The sequence below is a fragment of the Lissotriton vulgaris genome, chromosome 1_1 (genome assembly GCF_964263255.1).
Source record: "Lissotriton vulgaris chromosome 1_1, aLisVul1.2, whole genome shotgun sequence".
NCBI classification, from domain to species: domain Eukaryota; kingdom Metazoa; phylum Chordata; class Amphibia; order Caudata; family Salamandridae; genus Lissotriton; species Lissotriton vulgaris.
The window spans coordinates 84,158,251-84,181,226 of record NC_141685.1 but is presented as its reverse complement, the minus strand read 5'-3'; the positions used below and the strand labels follow the sequence as shown (position 1 = coordinate 84,181,226).

At 52.6% G+C, this 22,976-nt stretch overlaps 1 non-coding gene across 1 annotated transcript; it reads left to right on the top strand.

Moving 5' to 3' along the window:
- Positions 1–1,754: 1,754 nt before the first annotated feature.
- Positions 1,755–1,849, top strand: TRNAI-UAU (transfer RNA isoleucine (anticodon UAU)). The gene is made up of 2 exons: positions 1,755–1,792; positions 1,814–1,849. It is a non-coding gene; the product is annotated as a tRNA-Ile (tRNA).
- Positions 1,850–22,976: the final 21,127 nt, after the last annotated feature.

Here is a 22,976-nt window from a genome sequence, read left to right as displayed (position 1 = left end):
ATTCTGGCCGGTGTATGATACAGCGAATAGACTGTTTTATAGTGCTGAGTTTGTAACGTCGCCGAGCACAACACCGAACGTCCTAAGTCCAATGAAGCTTGGAAGCCCTCAGGGTGCGCTCCCACTTGAACCACCCACTTATTGGCATACTTTTCTCTATCATCTGTTTTTAGTGCGTAGAGCACTGCATACAAATACTTGATCGTGCCGCGAATGCTATTCTCCAGGTAGTCCATGATCCTACTATGGGACAACCCTATTGGCCCACCCTTCTTCTTCCTCACCTGAAGGTATTTAAAAAAATTATTACCGGGTATCTTAAATCTCGTTTGAATATCCTGGAACTGCAAAAACACCCCTTGTACATCCAACAGGTCTCCAATTTCTTAATCCCCTTACCATCCCAATCCCTCATAACAAGTCCCTGAAGACATCAGCGGGAAGATCATTATTTGTCTACAGCCTCAGGTATCTGTTGAATCTACCAATTCCTAACTTTTTCCCCACGGCCTTCCAGACTTTATATATTGCACTTAGGGTCTTGAACCTGGTGTGTTTGTAGTAGGCATAGTCCACTGTGTTAGAAGGGCATTCTCTGCTTCCTTCCCCAATATTGTTTCGTAAACATTCCCTCTCTCTCCTCATTCTGAATACTGCCACCTAGTAGTCCTTGAGAGTATTGCAGCGCAACTGCCCAATAATACAACCTAAAATCGGGCGCCCCCCATCCCCCTTTCTCCCTTGGTAGTGTCAGGAAACGATAGGCTCTACGTGTCTTCCCCTGTGCCCAGATTAACTTATTCAAAATTGTTTCTATTCTGTTAAACCATATACCGTCAAAATAAAGGGGGATCGCTCTAAAGATATATAAAAATTTCGGGAACATAACCATTTTGATCAGGTTGATTCACCCCATTAGTGTCAAATGTAAATTGTTAATTCTCTCCATATTTCTCTTGACCTTCCCTAAAAGTGGCTCCATGTTGATCTCAATCAATTTGTCCAACTCCGCTGTCACCCTGACCCCCAGATACATTACCCCCAGGTCCCTCCGTCCTCGACACCTTCATAATAAACAAGTGGAGATGTCCATCTCCCGACAGAAAAAAACAACAAGAGGCATGCTCGGACACTAATACTGCCCCTCCCCCCGGGAGTACATAAGCAGTACTTACCCAGCAGCCCTCCTGTTCTTTTTTTCTGTCTGTCGACAGATTGGATGGTGTGCTGGTGCTGCTCCTGCTGGGCTTGAGTGGCGGTGCTTCTCTTCTCCCCCCGCCCTGCTGCCTGGCTGTGTGGGCGCGGGGTTCCCTGGACTGCCTCCTGGCCTGCCGGGCTTGCTGGGAGTCGGTCTGTTTTGGAGCCGGTGTTCTGCTGTGCACTTCGTGCACCTGCCGGTCCTTTGCGGCTGGGGCTGGAGTTCCAGGGAAGATGCTTCCGGGTCACGGACTCGTCTCCCCGAGCTTGGCCGGGGAGACGTGCCTCCCTCGATGGGCTCCTGCTGTTCCTGGCTGTGGAGATGGTGGAGTGGGGGCCTTGTTCCTGGGGTTGGCCCCCGCTCTGGGTGAGTCCCGCTTGCGGGGTTTTCTTTCATTCTGGCATGTGTCTGCCGCCTTTGCTTGGGGTGCAGTGTTCATGTCTCGGCGATGGCGCTGGGCGTGCTGTGTTTCTGGGCGGATCACTTTCTCCCAGTGCTTTGCATGTGCTTTCTGTTTTCTGTAGCGCTATGTGCCGCGTACAGTTCTTGCAAGTGAGCTCCAGTGGCGCAATCGGTTAGCGCGCGGTACTTATACAGCAGTACTTGCACTGAGCCATGCCGAGGTTGTGAGTTCGTGCCTCACCTGGAGCAGCTGATTGGTTTTCATGAACCATTTCACTAAGAGTAAAGATTTGACTCAGAATAAAGGCGGCTCTTGCTAGATAGTCTTTACTTCTTTTAAAACTTTTCACCGACCCTCGCACTCGTGCTCTTTCTGCTGCTGCACTGCGAGTTTACATGCTAGCTTCGGTATGCCGATCTCCTGTTAGGGTTCGAGTCCCCGAGTTGCCACGTTCCTGATCCCTTTCCAGTCGCCGGCCCGGCTCTGTGCCTCTGCGACCCCCGCCCTGCTCCCGGGCTGCCTCGGGAACGGGGCTGGCGCTGCCCCTCGGCTGTGGCTGCTTCTGCTGGGTGTCCGCTGGGCTCCGGTTTTCCCCTCTGTTTGTGGCACGCCCGGAGCTTTGGTGGCTTTCCTTCTGTGGATGGGATGTCCCGTTCTTGCTGGAAACCGGGCTTCAGACTCGGTGGCTGTGGATATTTTCGGGTTCCTGCGGGTCCTCTCTGCCTCTTCTCCTTCTCGGTTCATTCTTGTGTTTACCACTGGTAACGATGCATTCTCTTCTGGACACACACGTGGCAGTTCTTTCTTTCTTCGTGGTGATGTGTGGCTCAATGGTTGGGTCGGCGGACCATGTTGCAGAGGTCTAGCCAGGGACCGGGATTCGATTCCCCGCCTCGGCCGGTCTTGGGCTCCATCTTCAACGAACCTGATACTTTCGCCTCGGTGCCTATTCCTGTGATAGAGTTCCACTCTGCGACTCTGAGCGGTAGCTTGCTTATTCTCCGCAACGCTAGGGATGCCTGGTTGGGGTCCCTGTGTGACTCGTCCGTGTGCCCCTGGCCTTTCCGTGCTTGGCCGGTTGGGTTGCGAGGGTTGGCGTCCCTGGGTTGCTTTCTTTTTGCGTGCTGCTGGATGGACTTATGGCTGGTGGTCTCGGGCGCTGAGGTGCTGTGTTGCTTTCCCTGTCCCTCGCCTGTCGGTGTTCGGGGATATCGTTGGCTGCTTGTGCTGGGCTTTGGCTTTGCCTGCGCCCTTCTCTGGGTCTGTGATGTTTTTCCCTGTGCGGATGCCGGCCTTGTGCTTTTGGCCCCCGCTCTGGCTGTTTCGCCCCCTTTTCTTCTTCTGTGAGTCTCGTGGGCTGGTCCTGGATGTGGTGGCTGGCTGTCCTTCTGGATGTGCCGTATTCCGGCGTCATTGTCTCCTGGTGGTGCCGTGGTTTGTGCCAGGGCCTCCTGCTTGGGGGGCTTGCGTTTGGCGCTGTGCTTCGTCCCCTCTTCTTTTTTGGGTTGTCGTGCTGCTGCCACCGGTGCCCGCGCTGCTTGCTTCCTGTGTGTACTCAGTGGCTGGTGCTTATGTGTGCTTGTGTAGCTCAGACGCACTGGTGTTCTCTGGTGCTCCCCCCCCCTCCTCCCGCGGTGCATGGGTGTCTGGTGGGTGCTGGTCGGTCGGGCGCTGTGGTTCCTGTGCTCCTCTTTTTGTCTGCGGGGTCACGTTTCTGTTCCTGGCCTGCTGCCTTGCCGCCTGCCCTCCCCGGCTCTGGTCTGTTCTCAGGGGCGGGCGTGTCACGGGGCTTCTCGTTTGGGGGTGCCCCTGCTCTTGGCCGCTGTACGCTTGGGGGTTTTCCCCTCCGGGGTTGGCGTGGGTTCCTGTCGCCTCTGTGGGGGCTGGATCCTTTTGCTTGCTCTGCCTTTTTTCACTTGCTCCTGGGGTTTTCTCTGTTATTGGGTTCTCCCTACCTGCTTGCTTGTGCCTTGCCCTCTACTGCTCGTCTGTTTTGGGTGCTTTGTCCCCTCTACCTGTGCTTGGTTGGCTTGTGCTGCCTTGGGTTCGGCTGTTCTGTTCTGTTCCGCCTTGCCTGCGCCTGTCCTCCTCTGTTCCCTGCTGTTTTGCTGGGTCTGGCCTGGTTGATGGCTGCTTGGGCGCCCGTCTGGGTCTTCCTGGTGCTCTGGGCTTCCCTTTGCTCCGGCCTGGGGCTTTGGGTGTTTGTCCTGGGGCCTTCTGTGTGCCTGGACTGGTTGCTTCTGCTCTGGCTCTCCCCGTGCTTACCTTTGGTTTGCTTCTGGTGTTTCCTGGCCGCCCCTCCTGTTTCGGACGTTGGTGCCTGCCTGGTTTATTCCTGGCTGCTGCCGTGTCCTGTCGTGTCACCTGTTCTCCAGTGTGGTGTGCTGTCCCCATGCTCCGCTGTCTGCTCGGTGGGTGTGCCTGGTCGGGCCGGGTTGGTACCTGCATGGCCTCCTGGGGCTGCTGGGTACTGTTGGCTTCTTGGTCCTTCTGCTCGCGGGGGTGTTTGCTCCCTGGATTTTTCTATTCTCGTCTGGTCCCCTTGGTGGGTGCCTGGATGTGGTTTTTGGCTGGGGCGTTCCACTCCGGCCTGTTGGGCTCCTTTTTGGGCTCTGCCTCCTTGCTGGTCTCCCTTTGGGTCCTGGCGGAGTGTTCTGCGTTGGGGCCGCTTCCTTGGGGTTCCTTCTGGGCCTTCTCCTGCTGTTGGTTCTCTTCCCGGGTTTGTTTTCCCGGTGTTGTGGGCCTGTGTGGGGTTCTGTGGCTCCGGTTCTGCCGGCTTCTTGCTGGTTGTGTGTGGCCTCGGGCTGTGCCTCCTGGGTTTCTGGATGTGCTGTCCCTATTCGGCCTGCTCGGGGGGTTTTATCCGACCTTTTCCGGGTCGTTTCCTGGTTCTGTGGTCCTGGCTCGCTTCTTCCTCCCATGTTTCACAGGCTTTGTTCCCGGTATGGGTCTGTTTGGGTGCCCCTCCCTCCTTGGTTGGGGTGTGGTTCTGTGGTGCTCGTGCCTCTGCGAGTCCCTCCCTCCTGGCTGCGGGTTGTCTGTGGTTTCCTGCTGCTTGGTCCTCTGCTCTCCTTCGGGGGTTTGCTTGGGCCTGCTGTTCCTCCTGCGTGGTCGGGTGGCTTGACTCTGGTCCTGGCTTCCCGGTTCTGTTGGCGTTTGTTGTCCTCAATTTTTGCGGTTTGCTTGGCTCCTCTCCGGCGTTGCTGGGTTGGGGCCTTGTGGTGTTGGTCTGGGTGCTGTGCTCCCTGGGCTTTCTTTTTCCCGCTGCTCCTGCCCTTGCTGCTGGCCTGTGTGTGGGGTTCCTGGTCGGTCCTTTGTCTTTTGGGCGCCTTCTTTGTGCTGCCCTCTGTGCCTCGTTGGACGGCTGCTGGGGTTTCCCGGTTGCTCTGTGCTCCCCTCCTGCCTTGTGTTCCATCCCTTTGGGGTTGGGGTTTTCAGGGCTTGTGGTCGGTTTCTCTGTTCCCGACCTGGTTGTGTCTTTGTTGCTGGTTTCCGGTCTTGTTGGCCTCTCCTTGTTTGGTGGGCTTTCGGCTGGGTACTGGGGTTCCGTCCTGTCCCTGTCTTTTGGGTCGGGTTTTCGGTCCTGTTCGGCTCCTGGGTGCTTGTTGCCTCCTGGGCCTTCTCGGGGGGGGTTTCCTCCTCGGTTCTCTTGGGCTCGTGTCCTTTCTTTTGCGAGTTTGGCCGTGTTTCTGGCCTGTGCTTCTCCTTCCTTTTTGGGCTGGGTGCTTGTGCCTGCGCTCTGTTGGCCGTTCCTTCTTTGGCTTCTTCCGGGTTGTCTCGTCTTCCTGGTGGCTCTGCCTGGCCCTGTGTGTCCTTCCTGCTGGTTCTGGCCTGGGCGGTCTTCTCCGGTGGGTTGTTTTGGCTGGTGTTGGTGTCCTGGTCCTGGTCCCGGTACCGGTTGCCTGTTTTTCGGGTTGGCGGCCTCCTTTCTTTGGAGCCCTGGCCTTGTTTCTTTCTCCCCGGTCCTTGTCCCTGCTGTCTTGTTCGGGGTTGCGGGCCGGATGTTGCCTGCGGTCTTCCTTTCCTCCTTCTCGGTGCTCCCTTGGGTGACTGCTTTGTTGTGGTTTCCTGGGTGTGCTTCTGTTCTTGCGGAAGGCCGGGTTTCTGCTTTGGTATTCTCCACTTGTTTATTATGAAGGTGTCGAGGACGGAGGGACCTGGGGGTAATGTCCTTTTACATATGGTAATCTTCATTACTCCGGGTCCCGTAGTCCTCGACGCCTTCATACGCCCCTCCCTCCCTCCCGGGCGGCCGGCCTTCCTGTCTGGGCTTGTTAGTACAGGAGGTCTGCTGGGTAAGTACTGCTTATGTACTCCCGGGGGGAGGGGCAGTATTAGTGTCCCAGCATGCCTCTTGTTGTTTTTTTCTGTCGGGAGATGGACATCTCCACTTGTTTATTATGAAGGTGTCGAGGACTACGGGACCCGGAGTAATGAAGATTACCATATGTAATAGGACATTGCTTCCGCCACTACCCTTGTATCCTGAAGTGGCGTGAACCTATTCTTCACTACCTGTGTCTTACCACTGTTTATAAGGTAGCCAGAAAACACCCCGAACTTCCCTGCCTCTTGCTCTATTTCAGCCAGTGCCTCCCCCGGTGCTGGTGTTGTAATGGCCACATCGTCCGCATAGGCGAACAGTTTGTATTCCTGATCTTGCAGCCTAACTGGGGGAATCCTATCGTTATGAGCAAGCATTCTTAAAAAAGGATCCAAATAAATAGCAAACAATAAGGGAGAGGCCGGGCATCCCTGCCTTGTCCCCCGCCTAATCCGGACTGGCTTCGTATAGGATTTATTAATTCTTATCCTGGCGGAAGGGTGTATATAGAGTGCCTGTATTGCTTTTATAAATCCGTTGCCAATCCCCGCCCATTCCAAGGCCTTCCACAGATAGACCCAGGAGACCCTGTCGAAGGCCTTCTCGGCATCTAAAAAGATAGCCGCAACAGGGTCTCCTGCGACCTCGGCTGCATCTAGGATAGTAATCATCTGTCTTGTATGTTGGGTAGTCCCTTTGCCTGGAATAAAGCCATGCTGTGCCGGTGACACCAACCCCTCAATGACCGTACTCAGCCTTTTAGCCAGTGACTTTAAAAATATTTTAGCGTCTGCATTCAGCAGCGTAATCGGCCTATAAGAGCCCGGCTCTGTTGGAGGCTTGTCCTTTTTTTAGTAATACAATTATGTCTGTCCCTGCCCATGACTGTGGGACTACCCTTCCTCCCTGTGCCAAGCAGCAGATTGCCCACAGATCCATACCTATCACGTCCCAAAAGGTCCTATAAAATTCTGCCGGGATTTGATCTTGGCCAGTTGCCTTGCGTGTGGGGAGACTGAAGGTCGCCTCTCTTACCTCCTGTATCATCAACAGATGTTCTAGCTTTTCCCTATCTTCTACACTTAGGCCTACATGCGGTATCTTTGACAGGTATTCTATGACCTCTCCCTCTCTGTTATTTGAGTCCTGTTCATATAGTGATTCATAAAACCTCCTGAAAGCCTCCTGTACCTCCTCCACCTTATTGACTATGGTCCCTGTACAATCCCTAATTTCTTTTATTTCCCCTGCTGCTAATGTTTGCCTGGTCCTGATTGCCAACAGGTGGCCCACCCTCTGGTTGTATTCATAGCATTTTTCTTTTTTTGCTGGGAAGTTCCCTGCTGCCTTTTGAGCCAGACTTACGCCCGCCTCTGCCTTCTGAACCTCTAGATCCAACAGAATCTGCTCAATTGGTTCCTGCCTGCCTATCGCTACCAACAAATCCTCCTCTAAGTGGACAAGCATTCTAATCCTCGCATCCATCCTCTCCTTTTCCTTCTTCCTTCTTAACATCGTATAGCTTAGTGTCTCTCCCCTCACTCCTGCTTTGAAGGCATCCCATACCATGTCCGCAGAGGCCGAATATCTATTGATGTCCCAAAACTGAGTTACCCACCCTTGCATCCTTGTGACATACTCCTTTTCCTTTGCAACCCCCGTTCAAATGTCCATACGTTAATCGTCTTGTCCCTATTTTTAGCCACTGCCAAGCTTAAAACCAGCAGGTTATGGTCCGACACTATCCTGGGGAGTCGCTCTATTGCTGCACCACCCACCAATGAGCTTGAGATAAGGAAGTAATCCAGCCTAGCTACCGATTTGTGTGGGGCTGAATAGTAAGTGCTGCCTGTGCCTATTGGATTCCTCTCCGGCCACATATCGACCAGAGCATTATGCCGGATCAAATTTTGTACCACTTTGCATGCCTTCCTCTTCCTGCCCTGATAACTACCCCCATCCCTATCGATTAAACCATCTAATCCATTAATATTGAGATCCCCACAGCATACCACAGGTTCTGGCCACAGTGCTAATTCCCTATCTATAAATTCAAACCGATCTGGTTCATCTTCAGTTGACCCATACAGTGAGATAAGTGTAAATCTCCCAGCCATCGTTTCCAAATCCAGCAATACCCATCTCCCGTCTTGATCCTCCTTTTTCTTTTTAACTTTTGCAGCACCTTTCTAACTTCCTGCCCTGTACAGGCAAGCACTTCGAACCGCAGTTGCTCCAACACGAACTTGTCTATGCTGGCCACGTGTGTCTCCTGTAAACAGGCTATGTCAGTTCTCCAAAAGCGCAGCATAGCGGTAAGTTTTTGCCTTTTCTCCCCGTTGTTTAACCCGCAAGTATTGAGTGTGACTATCCTAACTGCCATTTCTTCATATTTAATTTTACCGCCTTTCCAGCTCCTGCTTTGTACTTGTCTAACTGCTGTCTCTCTTTTTTATCTTTTCTCAAAATCTGTACTGTGCGACTCCAACCCCATCACCTCCCCCCATTTCCCCCACTCCCCCTCTCGCCCCCCTCCCCATCCACAGGCCCACCCCCCTAGCACAGGCAAATAGGTCAACCATGACATATGTGTGGCTATTGTGCGTTGTAGTGTCGCCCCCCTCTCCTCCCCGCCTTCCCTCTACACTAAACCTTCCCGACCCCTCCTAGACCCAGGCTAGGAGCCCGCCCTACCCTACCCATCAAACTCCCTCATTTCTCTTGTGCCTTTCTCCAATGCATTTTACATTTTACAATTTACTTATTTCTGTATTTCCCATGTTCCGTAAGTTCTGCCAAATATTCCCCCGCCTTTATCTCATAAAAAAACATTCTTACGCGCCCAGCCACTATCACTTTTAGTTTTGCCGGAAACATTAGGTATGCCTCTGCCCCTTGTACCTTAAATGCTGCAATTAGTTGCCTAAGATGCCATCGTCTCTCCACTGTCGTGTGGCAGAAGTCCGGTCTTGCAAAAAATGATATACCATTGACCGATTTCATGGCATCCGGTCTGGCCTTCTCTATCAGTTCTTGTCTTGCTAGGAAGTTCCCAAAAAACACCAGCATAGCCCTTGGGAGTGTATCTGCTCCCCCGTCCCGCCTTTTCTTCAGCGACAATGGGAATCTGTGAGCCCTCTGTACTTCTAGCTCCCATTGCCATGGTACCTCTGGAAATGCCCCCTTCAACAGCTTAATGACAAAACCTCTTGGGTCTTGCCCTTCCAGCCCCTCCTCAAGACCAAGGAGTCTAACGTTTTGACAGTTTAATAGAGAAAAGTCAGGTTGAGTTATACAACTCAGCATTTGTAAAAAGTGTTCTCTGGGCCTTCATCTCCCACCCGACTGTATTGGTGGAACTGTCTCTCCTCCTGTGCTCATTATGCACGGCCATGTGCGGTTATTGGATGAAATGCGCACTCACTTTCACAGCCGGCAACTGTGGTTGAACTGCTGGCCCCAGGAAAAAATTCCAGAGAGTCGATTCATCCTCTCAACCTTGCGAGTTTGCTAAAATGAGTACACCTGAGCTGGCTTAAAACAAACATGCAATATGCCACTTTCTACAAATATGCATGTTATGTTATATGGTGGGCTTATTCAAATGAACCCTTGCGTTGACGTGTGCCTGCCCTAAACCAACTGGAGGCCATGCCAGTGGCTAAGGGTTATGAAAGCTTGCTGACTGGAGGCTCAACTCCACACCACCGCTCAACTCCACACCACCGCTCAACTCCACATCACCGCTCAACTCCACTTTGCCACTCAACTCCACATCGCCACTCAACTCCACATCGCCGTTGGTTGTGCTTGCTGTCCTGCCCCCCCTCCCTGATTGCTTGTGATCCATTTTTTTTACCTCTGTGCCCTGCTTGTGCCTCTGTTCCCTGCTTGTGCCTCTGTTCCCTGCTTGTGCCTCTGTGCCCTGCTTGTGATCCGGTTTTTGTGTTGCTCTCCTGCCCCCCCCCCGTCCCTCGATTGTGCTTGCTTGTGATCCGGTTTTTGTGCCTCTGTGCCCTGCTTTTGCCTCTGTGCGCTGATTGTGATCCGGTTTTTGTGCCTCTGTGCCCTGCTTGTGATCCGGTTTTTGTGCCTCTGTGCGCTGATTGTGATCCGGTTTTTGTGCCTCTGTGCCCTGCTTGTGATCCGGTTTTTGTGCCTCTGTGCCCTGCTTGTGATCCAGTTTTTGTGCCTCTGTGCCCTGCTTGTGATCCAGTTTTTGTGCCTCTGTTCCCTGCTTGTGCCTCTGTGCCCTGCTTGTGATCCGGTTTTTGTGTTGCTCTCCTGCCCCCCCCCCCCCCCCCCCCCCCGCCCCTCGATTGTGCTTGCTTGTGATCCGGTTTTTGTGCCACTGTGCCCTGCTTTTGCCTCTGTGCGCTGATTGTGATCCGGTTTTTGTGCCTCTGTGCCCTGCTTGTGATCCAGTTTTTGTGCCTCTGTGCCCTGCTTGTGATCCGGTTTTTGTGCCTCTGTGCCCTGCTTTTGCCTCTGTGCCCTGCTTGTGATCCGGTTTTTCGTGCCTCTGTTCCCTAGGGCGTTACTGGGCAGAGAGGTGTTTGTGTGGCTCTGTGTGTGTGTGTTATGTTATGTTATGTTATTTTTATACTTCTATAGCGCACGGCCACTCCACGGAGTATCCCGGCGCTTTATCGAAGGAAACCCAACCGAAGAAGGGAGAACATAACACTAAGAGGACGTGCAGACACAGGAAGCAGCATCAAATTAAGGGAAAAGCCATGTCTTAAGGTCCTTTCGGAAGGACAGAAGGCTAGAAGTCTGTCTCAAAGAGATTGGGAGGTCATTCCAAGCATGAGGAGCTAAGTAGCGAAAAGACCGTCCTCCTGCTCTAGCGCGCTTGATAATGGGAACACTCATTTTTGATAGGGACGAAGATCTGAGAGATCTGGGGGGGTTATACCAGGGCAATCGTTTGGAAATATATTTGGGGCCTATGCCATGTAGGGCCTTGAAAGTCGTGGTCAAAGTTTTAAACAGAATCCTTTTAGCAATTGGAAGCCAGTGTAGTGTTGAGAGAAGATCAGTGGCTCTGGCTTTTCTTGGAAGATCAAAGATGGCTCGGGCTGCAGAATTCTGGGCGATTTGCAGACGCCTGACCAGATATTTGGGAAGTCCCAGAAACAAAACATTAGCATAATCCAGCCTAGAGCCAATCAGTGCCTGGACAATGATTTTTCTGTGCTGGATAGAGACTAGAGGGAGGAATTTACGAAGCATCCGAAGGATGCCGAAACATTTCCCAGTAAGAGATGAAATATGCGGTCCGAAAGATAGCTCGTTGTCAATCATAACTCCCAAATTTTTGGCTTTCAAAGACGAACTAGTGGGAGGAAACATATCTTGCGACCACCAGGGTTTCCAATCAGGCTCAGAGGTACAGCCAAAGAAGAGCAACTCCGACTCCGTGCTGAAATTTGCACGGAAGCCAGATTGAGTGCTATGCAACAGACCCTTTTCCTCAATGAAATTAGAAATAGATCTGTGAACAAACCTCTCAGTCACTTTCGCCAGAGCAGGGAGTAGGGAGATGGGTCTATAATTCGCATGGACTGAAGGGTCGAGCGCTGGTTTTTTAATGAGTGGCAGGATCATGGCGCTCTTCCAAGCTTTGGGAACTACCCCGGAAGAGAGCGACAGATTCAAGATGGGATTTACCAGGTCATTTAGAACAGGTGCCATATTTGCTAGACACTTGGCAGGGCAAGGATCCTGTGGAGATCCGGATTTAAGACTTGCCAAGATATCAAGAGAACTCTCATGATCTAATGGGGGAAAATCACACAGGAAGGGACCATGGTCTGGCAAGGGACACCCCAGACTCATCGTATGCTGCTGAAAAGTGGCCTGGAGAGATTCTTGAATAGTGGTAATTTTCTGTACAAAATAGACAGCCAATTCCTTCAGCCAAGCTTCAGAGTGAGCATGGGTCGGAGTATAAGCAGAAGGAGAAGTGAAATCTTTTACCACCCTGAAAATTTCCTTGCAAGAATGCTCCACTTCATTTATTCTAGATTCCAGATAGGATTTTTTACCTTCCCAAATGGATTTATGGTAGGCTCGAGTCAGCGTCTTGAAATTTAGCCTCTCAGTATGATCATAAGATCGCCTCCATGCTCTTTCTGCTTTCTTAAGATCTTGTCGTGCTTTTTTTAAATGAGGGGTAAACCAAGGGGCAGATGTTCTCTTATCGGCAGAATTTTGTTTCTTGGCCGGAACCAAGCTCTCTAGACGATCTGTGAGCCAGTTATGAAAGAGAGCAGTGTAATCCTCTACATTGTCAGAGGTGGGACAAGGGAAGTTAGTTAAAGCCTTTGATAGCATCTCTCTAGTAAGAAGATGGAAAGATTTAGAGAGATGCTTTAACGACCCAACAGGTTTGGACCGTGATGAAGCCATGACAGGGATGGAAAAAGTGATGAGAAAATGATCTGACCACAAAACTGGCATGGGAGGGTCAACACAGATAGGAAGAGTAGAGAAGATCTGGTCCAACGTGTGGCCTTTATTATGAGACGGTCCTGCCACATAAGGAGATAGGCCAAGCACGGAAGTAATATCTAACAGTTTTTGAGTGTCCGGATCTGAGCTGTTGTCCATATGAATATTTAAGTCACCTAATAGAATGCAATGATTGGACCTAAGGCATGGGGTCGATAGGGCTGCCTGCAGTTCTTCTAAAAACGGCCCCACCGAGCCTGGTGGTCTGTAAACAAGGATACCAGTACAAGCCTGGGAGGATGAGAGCTGAAGAGTGAAGCCAAGGGCTTCACTGCCCTGTATATTATCTACAGGGAATGGCTCTGTGTGTGTGTGTGTCTCTCTGTGTGTGTGTGTGTCTCTGTGTGTGTGTGTGGCTCTGTGTGTGTGTGGCTCTGTGTGTGTGGCTCTGTGTGTGTGTGGCTCTCTCTGTGTGTGTGTGGCTCTGTGTGTGTGGCTTTCTGTGTGTGTGTGTGGCTCTGTGGGTGTGTGTGTGTGTGGCTCTGTGTGTGTGGCTCTCTGTGTTTGTGTGGCTGTGTGTGTGGCTCTGTGTGTGTGTGTGTGTGGCTCTGTGTGTGTGGCTCTCTGTGTGTTTGTATGTGTGGCTGTGTGTGTGGCTCTGTGTGTGTGTGTGTGTGTGGCTCTGTGTGCGTGTGCGTGGCTCTGTGTCTGTGTGTGTGTGGCTCAGTGTGTGTGTGTGTGTGGCTCTGTGTGTGTGTCTGTGTGGGTGGCTTTGTGTGCGTGTGTGTGGGTGGCTTTGTGTGTGTGTGGCTCCGTGTGGGTGCAAATACAATAGGTCTCGCATTTGCGAGCGAATAAGCTATTGGCATTGTAAATGACAATGCCATAACTTTAACAATGCCGAGACCATTGCATTGTAAATGTCGTGTTTAAAATATGCTGCCTTACTTGTAATGCTCTAAATGGCAGAGGGCCTTACTATCTCCGAAAGAAACTGGTAAAACACGTACCAGTGTACAAATCTGAGATTTGGTTCATTAGGACTGCTAAAGATCCCTCGCATACGCTTGAGCGCTCTGGGGGTAAAGCCTTTTCGTACCTTGCTCCAAAGTACTGGAACAGACTGCCTATGGCCCTGCGGGAAACTCTGACTTATTGTACCTTCAGGAAACAACTAAAAGCCTTCCTGTTTTAAAATAGCCGCTGACTTGACTCTCAGCTATTTATTTTTTTTCCTAGGCAGCGCCGAGATTCCCCAGGGTGAATCGTGTGCTATAAAAGATCTTATAACATAACGCCAGCAGATACCAGCACTGGGTCAGACCCCGGACAGGACTGAGTGGGTACAAAGGAGGCAGGGTAGGGCTGCCCCGGCAGATAACAGCGCTGGGACAGACCCCGTACAGGACTGGGTGTGGACAAGAGAATGGAGGCAGGGAAGGGCTGCACCAGCAGATCACAGCGCTGGATCAAACCCCCGACAGGACTCGGTGGGGACAAGAGTAGGGAGGCAGGAAGGGCTGGGTCAGACCCCGGACAGGACTGGGTGGGGACATGGGAAGGGCTGGGGCAGCATATAACAGCGCTGGGTCAGACCCCGGACAGGATAGGGTGTGGACAAGGGAAGGGCTGGGGCAGCATATAACAGCGCTGGGTTAGACCCCGGACAGGATAGGGTGTGGACAAGGGAAGGGCTGGGGCAGCATATAACAGCGCTGGGTTAGACCCCGGACAGGACTGGGAGGGGACAAGGGAATAGAGGCAGGGAAGGGCTGGGGCTGACCCCGGACAGGACTGGAAGGGGACAAGGGAATAGAGGCAGGGAAGGGCTGCATCAGCAGATAACAGCACTGGTTCAGACCCCGGACAGGACTGGGTGGGGACAAGAGACTGGGGGCAGAGAAGGGCAGGGGCAGCAGATAACAGCGCTGGGTTAGACCCCGGACAGGACTGGGAGGGGACAAGAGAAGGGAGGCAGGGAAGGGCTGGGGCTGACCCCGGACAGGACTGGGAGGGGACAAGAGAATTGAGGTAGGAAGAGCTGGGGCTGACCCCGGACAGGACTGGGAGGGGACAAGGGAATGGAGGCAGGGAAGGGCAGGGGCAGCAGATAACAGCGCTGGGGCTGACCCCAGACAGGACTGGGAGGAGACAAGGGAATGGAGGCAGGGAAGGGCTGGGGCAGCAGATAACAGCGCTGGGGCTGACCCCAGACAGGACTGGGAGGAGACAAGGGAATGGAGGCAGGGAAGGGCTGGAGCAGCAGATAACAGCGGTGGGTCAGACCCCGAACAGGACAGGGTAGGGACAAGGAAAGGGAGGCAGGGAAGGGCTGGAGCAGCAGATAACAGCACTGGTTCAGACCCCGGACAGGACTGGGTGGGGACAAGGAAAGGGAGGCAGGGAAGGGCTGCACCAACAGATAACAGCGCTGGGTCAGACCCCGGACAGGACTGGGAGGAGACAAGGGAATGGAGGCAGGGAAGGGCTGCACCAGCAGATAACAGCACTGGTTCAGACCCCGGACAGGACTGGGTGGGGACAAGAGAAGGGAGGCAGGGAAGGGATGTACCAGCAGATAACAGCGCTGGGTCACACCCCGTAGAGGACTGGGTAGCATACATGCCAACATTTTAGGTTAGGGATGTGGGAGATTTACAATAAAAAATCGGGAGAATGAAAATTCCCCATTGACTTCTATTGTAGAAAATGCAATTTCAGACGGGAGACAGCTCAAATACAGCCATTTTTGGCTTAAAAAATCGGTAGTGTCCCGCCTGAATCGGATCTATTGGCATGTATGCTGGGTAGGAACAATAGAAGGGAGGCAGGGAAAAGCTGGAGCAGCAGATACTAGCGCTGGGTCAGACCCCAAACAGGACAGGGTGGGGACAAGAGAAGGGAGGCAGGAAGGGCTGGGTCAGCTCATCCATAAATGTAATCTCCGGAATTCGGCAGGGAGGTGCCTGGCACAGGCCCCTCTTTCTCCGGGGAATTTTCACAAGAGAAGAGGTGCTGCAGAGTGTGAGGTGAGGGGGTGGGGATGGTCCGGGGAGCAGTGGGCCTTGGGAGGGATGAAGTACCGTCAAAGTGAAGGGGAGGTGAGATGCTGTTTGTGGCTGGGCCGTCACTATTAAGGACACGTAGACAGCAACAGAGTTTATTTAGGTTTGTGAGAATGCTAGCAAAGATAATGTGTCACCACGAACGGAGGTGGAAACAAAAAACAAAACGTGAAGGAACTATACAGACTGTAGCAAAGAAGTAACTGGAGCTCTGCGTGTGAGGCGGTGATCCTCGGCAGACAGGACAGTATCCTCCCCCCACCGCAGGCCGGCTCCTCGGGCCGGGGGTGCAGGGCTACAACAGGGGGTGGAGAAGGCTCTGGGGCAGGGACTGGGGTTTGGACCTCGGCGCCTCCTGTCACTGTGACCCCGGGCGGTCGGTGTGTCTCCATGGCAGGGTATTTGGAGACACAGTGTGGGGGGCAAGAGGGAGGGGCCGCTGGTCGGGGCACTCAGGGGTCGGGGGAGGGAGCTGCGGCGGCGCCGCCTTTACAAGGGGGAGGTGGGACGGGTAGCAGCCCCGCAATGGGAGGGTGTAGTATTCTCCTCTTACTATATATCTCTTGTTATTCCTCTCCCTAGCTGCTCAGCCTGTGTGAGTGTTCTAAATTGAATGTTTGGTGTGTGAGCTATGTGTGGAAGGCTTGAGTGACTGGTGAGAGTGACAGTTGGATGGATGGGGCTGAGCAGCTAGCAGGCTGCTCCCGGTAGGACTGTGATGGGACTTATCTAAGACTTTGATGGAGCTTATGGATATCAATCTACCTGTATTATCTTTACCACAATAAAGCTACATTGACTTCATCATACTGGTATCATCCCTGATTACTACAGAGGGCAGCACTGAGCGGCGCACACGTGGGCGCAGGGAGGCATCGGACGGGGGATGGCGCGGCTGTGGATCCACGGAGGCGCCGGTTCCTAGGATGGCGGGTCCAAGCCCGGCATTCACCCTGCCGAGGCGATTGGCGCCGCTACGGAGCCCCCAGCGCGGCCTGTGGTACCGGTGGCCCCCACCAGAGCGCGCGACCCGCAGCCTGACCCTGAGAGCTGCCTGCCTGGATATCACGTCATGACCGATAGACCTATCAATGGGGAGAACAAGCACACGTCACTGGAACAAGGAAGAGAAGAACCCGGAAGGAGCGGAGCACGAGGAAGCGCAGCTGTCCACCTCTGACCCCAGACCCAGAGACGAGGGGCGCGCGAGGCAGGCTGACCCCAGAGATGAGGGACGCGCGAGGCCAGCTGACCCCAGAGACGAGGGGCGCACGTGGCCAGCTGACCCCAGAGACGAGGGGCGCGCGAGTCCCACGTCAACAGCTGACCCCAGAGACGAGCGGCGCGCGAGGCGCACGCCAACACGTTCATGCAGGCTTGCAGCTGAGGCGGGTACGTGCGGGGCTGGAGGGGGGCCGGGAGGGGTCAGACTCCATCACCCTCGAGTTTTTTAAATTTATTTTTTATTTATTTAATGCGATTTTCTGTAGCGCGAACTTTACCCGAAGGTGTCAGAGCGCTTTACAAAAGAACCAGTTTCAAAACATAAAGACTTAGGATTACAAGCATAACAAAAAGGATGCACACGAAAAAAAATGCAAATGTACACAATGTAAAGTCATTCAAGGAAGAGATACAAATGGATATACTCTAAGAGTCACATAGGAATGGTAGCGAGTACAAAGGTCTACTGCATATACTAGTGATTAGAGTTATCTCTATATACAAAGATATACAAATAGTAGATATGCTCAGGTCAAAAAAAGTTGCCGCAACCTGTATTGGACTACTGAGAAGCCTATACCCCATCTTAGGCTACTTCGACTCCAAGACACGACAACTCATAGTGCAGTCTACTATCTTGTCAAGACTGGACTATGCGAGCGTCCTGTTGCTGGGAGCTAATAAAGCCGAGATAAAAAGATTCCAACGAATCCAGAACTCGGCGGCTAGAGCGATAGTAGGTCTTCCAAGAAGGTGCTCAGTAAGAGCGACTATTTACAGACTTCATTGGCTGCCCATAGAAGCCCGTATCCAGTTCAAGGCCCTCTTATTTGCCTTTAAAATCTTGAAGAATCAAGGGCCAGAGCTCCTCCGTCCTTTGCTGACCCCCTATAAACCCAAACGGAACCTCCGGTCTATGGGGCAACACCTAGCCTTGATACCCCATACGAAGTTCTGTCGCATCGGAGGACGCTCTTTCGAACTTCTGGGGGCCAAGTTGTGGAACTCCCTCCCTCTCCACATCCGCTGCATGGATAATCTGCTAGCTTTCCGAAGAGCGATCAAAACTCATCTGTTCCCCTCCCCGTAGGTCCCTCTTTCATATCCAGTAGATTGTGTTACGGTTCTAGCGCCGGGACGCCCCGTCGCTGGGGCAGCTGTTGCGCTCTACAAAACAGGTAACATAACATAACATAACATAACAGGTCAAGCCCCCCCCCCCCCCCCCCCCAAAAACAAAACAAAACAGGAGAGCAGAGTTCCATTAAGTGGGGTCGGAGGGGGGGAACCACGCAGTCACAGCACCAAGGGTGGAAGGGATACAAGGGTATGGAGAAAAGGCAAATCAGAGGATCATCAAGGGGGAAACGAGGGAAAAGGGTAAAGGGCGAGTGAATGGACAAGATGGCGGTTCGGGGTCCAGAGAAAAGCAGCAGAGAACAGCAGCAAAATGGCAGCCAGGACAAACGAAAAAGTAAAGAAGTCCATTAGAGTCCTTCCTGGTTTGTTGACTGATGGCTGGCGGTCACCGACGCTTTTCGTTGGGCCGCTTTATAAATCAAGAGTTGGGTGTCCCGCGGTTCCCTGCCTCGAGCTGCAGCTTGAAGAAGGCTGTCCCGCTGTTGGCACACTGCGCTCTCTACCGTAGCAGGAGAGCTCACTGGTCTGCCGGCTTCCATCCTTGCCATTAGTTATAAGGGGTTGCCCAATGACCCTCAAAACGTGGGTCCTAATGTTTAAACAAAAACAATAGTTCTTGACCGGACTGGTATCAATAATAAGAGATATCAGTCAAACCAAGATTGTAGTTGTGTGTCATTGTATACTTCATATTCAATGTGTATGTATGATTTATTCTAAGTATAGGAAAACACAGAAATTGGTGTACTCCCAACAGAACCATTTTTTCGTTCCATCCTTGCGGCCCCTGCAGAACATGGAATACCCCGGGGATGTCCAGGCTCTCTGCGATCTTGTTTCCGTGCCCCTTGCAGCTGGGCCGGATCGGGTGCTGCCTTCCCCACCATCCCTGTGTTAGTCCCTATTACTTTCAAAGGACCCTGTCCTCCCCTATTACCAATACCGCTTCAGTTTCTGGCTTCCGGAGCCAGCAGCGAGAGCCTTCAAATACAGCCTTCCATCCAGAGTTAAGAGAGTCATGGGTCCGTATGACGCCCAGCATCCGTGCCCTGCTTTGGTATAATAACTGAAATAAGAGCTTCACTCTGAGATGCAGTAACCCCCCCCCCCTCCCAGAAACAGCCATATGTTCAAAATAGACACTACATGTGTAGTGAGTTCAGATTAAGAGAGTCCTGGGTCCGACAACTACATCAGCCTCACCTCCCCCTCCCCCATTATCACCAACTACATTTTTTACTCCAAACGCCCCTCCAAATGGAAGAGCATCTTCCTTCAACACCTCCCACTCTCAAAAATAACCAACATTCCACATGCATCCAAACTATCCACAACTCCCTCCCCAGCTTTTCTTGGTAATGTTAATATCTCCATCTACAAAACAGGTAACGTCCTCATACAAGCCATCCCATCTTGCCATCTTCGAACTCCACTTCTGCACTATGTCCCTCCTCCTCAAGCACTCGGCACCTAACACTCCACCTCCCCATACGAATAGCACCCCTAACACCTCCCCCCCTGCTCCACCTCCACTCTTTACTACCCAAGTAACACTGACACCCAACAATGGACCTCACTATCTCCCTCCTGGGACCTCTCTACTGAAAATGACATCATCCATCCCCAATCACTTACCTCACATCGCCCTCCTATATCCCTCTCTCTTATCTCCCTCTCCCTCTATCTCCTTGAACTCCCTCACTTCGAACTCCTCCTTGAGAAACGATTGCCCCCACTCCCAATCACCCACCTACCTCTCCGCTCCCATGACCCCACCTACCCTCGACCCGCCAAAAGCCCTCCTCCCTGGCCCAACCTCTCGTGTACTCCTCTGCACCCTCCCCTCAATCACCTCCTTCACCGGAAACTCTATGCCTCCAAACAACCCAACCCCTCCACTGACACTAAACAGCTCTGTCTCCCATCACTCCTCACCTACCCACTCTCAATCACCCATTCACCACTCCCCTCCCACGACCCCACCTCCCCTTGACCCGCCAAACGCCCTCCCCCTGGCCCAACTACTCACGTACTCCACCGCCCTCTCCCCTCAATCTCCCGTTTCACCTGAAACTCTTGCCCCCCCAACAGCATAACCCTTCTACTGACACTTAACAACTCCATCTCCCCTCGCTCTTCACCTACCACCCAATCTCACCACCCACTCAACTCGCTACCTTCTGGAAATATTCAAGACCACCCCCTTTACCCAGGATATATTCCTTTTTTCTCCTACGCCCCCTCCATCCCTCCCCTGAACTACATGTCTCAGAACCCACACAACTCCAAACCTGACCGATCTAACGTGACCATCGAACCCCACAAAACTCTCAGCCACATTGCCTCCACCACACGTCTATTACCCCATCTCCCCACTCACACACAAATCTACCCTCCACAAATAACTCAGACCGCGCCTCCTCGACATCTCACCTCTCCTTAATTGCCCAAAGCCTACAAAACATTGAACGTGACCTTGTTAACGTAACCACCGAACTGACCTGACTCAGGAAAGATTTCATCTTCCTCCGTGCCAAAACCCTCCACCACCATAAATCCCCTTCCCACCATCCCTCAAAAATCCGTCACACCACACACAACATTTGGAGATCAATCCCTCTCCACCGCGATGCACACAGACCTCGCCGCTCCTCTAACCATCTCTCCCCGTCTGACACTGCCGACCTATGCAACTCCTACCCCCTAATGTACCAACCACAAATCCCCCACTTTCCCACCCCCACATCCCGGTTATTATAGGTACAAATAGAACCCCTTCCTCCCCCTCTTCCCCCAGACTACTGCCCCAACTCACGTTGATCCCCTCATGCCCTTCCCCCTTATGCAACCACACACCTTTGAAGTGCATGCTTGTAAACTGCCGATCTGCTGTCGTACACGCCACGGAAATCTCGGAAACAATCTTGAGTGAATCCATTGATATCGCATTCCTCACAGGAACCTGGCTAAATGACCACTCAACGAGCATACTTGACATACTCTCCACTCCTGGATACTCTATCCTTAAAAAAGACAGACCAATCAGAGTGGGGGGTGGTCTCGCCATTATCTTCAAAAATAATTTCCATTTATCCCTTGTTACTAACCCAGGCTTCTCCTGCGAATACCTAGAAGCAGAACTATCAACCCTAAACTCCCTCCCAATTCGCCTACACAGCTTTTATCGCCCCCAGGTGCACCACAACCCTTTATTGAGGACCTATCTGAGCTCCTAACAAAATCTGCTTTATCCAAATCAAAAAATATCTTTCTTGAGGATTTTAACCTCCATTGGAATGATACCAATGACCCCACTATCTCCCTCCTCACTACTCTCCTTGAGATCAGCGAACTCAAACAACTTTGCTCGTCCCCAACACACTCCAAAGGTTCCATACTTGACGTCATTCTGTCCAATGACGATCTGACATCCGTGACCAATATCATCCCCACTGACTGGTCTGACCACCACCTTATACTGTTCACCTCATACCTAGATACATCGGCAAGCCTCCCCACCTCTAAAGTTAACAGACCTAAAAGGTATCCCCCCAGACGAACTGGCTCCACCTAAACTCAAAACCCAAAGAAACATCCCCTCTAACTCTTGGTTTAATACTGAGTTAAATAATGAAAGACGGGCACTCAGACTAGCTGAAAGAACCTGGAAACACCAACCCTCTCCCGTCCATCTGGCTCAACTTAGACGTTCTAGATCCACGTACAAAAAGCACATCTTCAAGCAAAAGGCATCCTTCTTCCACACACAACTAGATTGTGCCAAAAACAGACCCAGGGAACTCTTCAATATAATACCTAAGCAAACATCCCCAGCTCCTCCTAATATGACATCCTCCTCGGCCAGATGCAACGAAATTGCCCATTTCTTCTCTGAAAAAATTGCCAAAATTAATCAATCCTTACCTCCCACAAAACTACCCTCCAACCCACCCCCATACGACCCCTCTCACCCTCCCTCTTCTCTACACCCCCCAATCACTCCACTGACCTCCCTCATACCACTGCTCCGGCTACCAACTCCCCTGACTCACAACTAAAAAACAATGCATCCTTGCTCAACTTCCTCCCTGTCACAGAGCTAGAAGTCCTCAAAATAATTGGCAAACTTAAACCGTCCTCGGAGGGCGCTAGAGGGCGCACAGCAGCATGGCCGCACTGCGGTGAGGCTCCTGCAGCCCGGAGCTTTCATCCGGTCATTTATCCTTTTCAACGTCACCATTCGCCACTCTAACCCTGGATTATTGTCTGGTGGGCTGTGGACTGCACTCGGTCCGCTTCCCGAGCTGATCTGAGGTTCCTGTCCGTTTTTACAGGGTCCGGAAGATTCACCGCTGAGCGCCCTGGAAGTCTGGGGCTCTGCTGCCCGGCGTCTCGGTCCACTTTAGACCGCTGCCTCACACGTGGGGTGGAGGCCTCATCCCCTCCCCCCTCGGGCACTCTTCGATACTCTCCGCCTGGACTTGGCTGGCGGCCTTGTGTGTGGCTCGAACCCGGTGACGGGGACTGTGCAGCGTTGTCGTGGGATTCGCCCTGAGCTGCAGTGGAGGTACTGCGGCGGGGGCGCCGATCCGCCTACGGCCTCAAGGCAAAGCCATTACACGGTAGGGAGTGGCGGGGCATGCATGCCTGCTCGTGCCCCCGCCTGTGCTGATCTCCTGACCACCTGGCCCCTGCAGGATACGAGCGGGGATTGACTGTAGCTGGGGAGGCAGCTTGTGGAGGTACTGGCTGATCGCGCTGCTGGGGGGCCGCTTTCTCTACCATCTGGCGCCGTTATCCTCACAACAGTTGCTGATTACTGGAGCTCGCCATGTTGGATTTGGCGGGGCCCGTCTGACTGCGCTGGCTACTGGTGCCCCCCTACTGTGTCTCTGTGTGCCACGCTGCTGTGGATTGTACTGCTCTGCTCCTTGGGGGAAGACATAGAAGCTGATACCTGCGTGTTGACTCGATAGCGCTTTGTGCGCGGCGCTACAATCATTGATCTGTGGTGTGCTGTGGTGGGCCACTGCTGTGTCCTTTCGGACTCCCCTTGCCTGCTGTCGCTGTGACTGCCCCCTAGGCAGCATGCTGTGACTCTTGTAGGGTGCTGGTGCTACTACGTGGGTATACTGCGCCCTAATTCTGGATTTTGCTCTGCTGGGG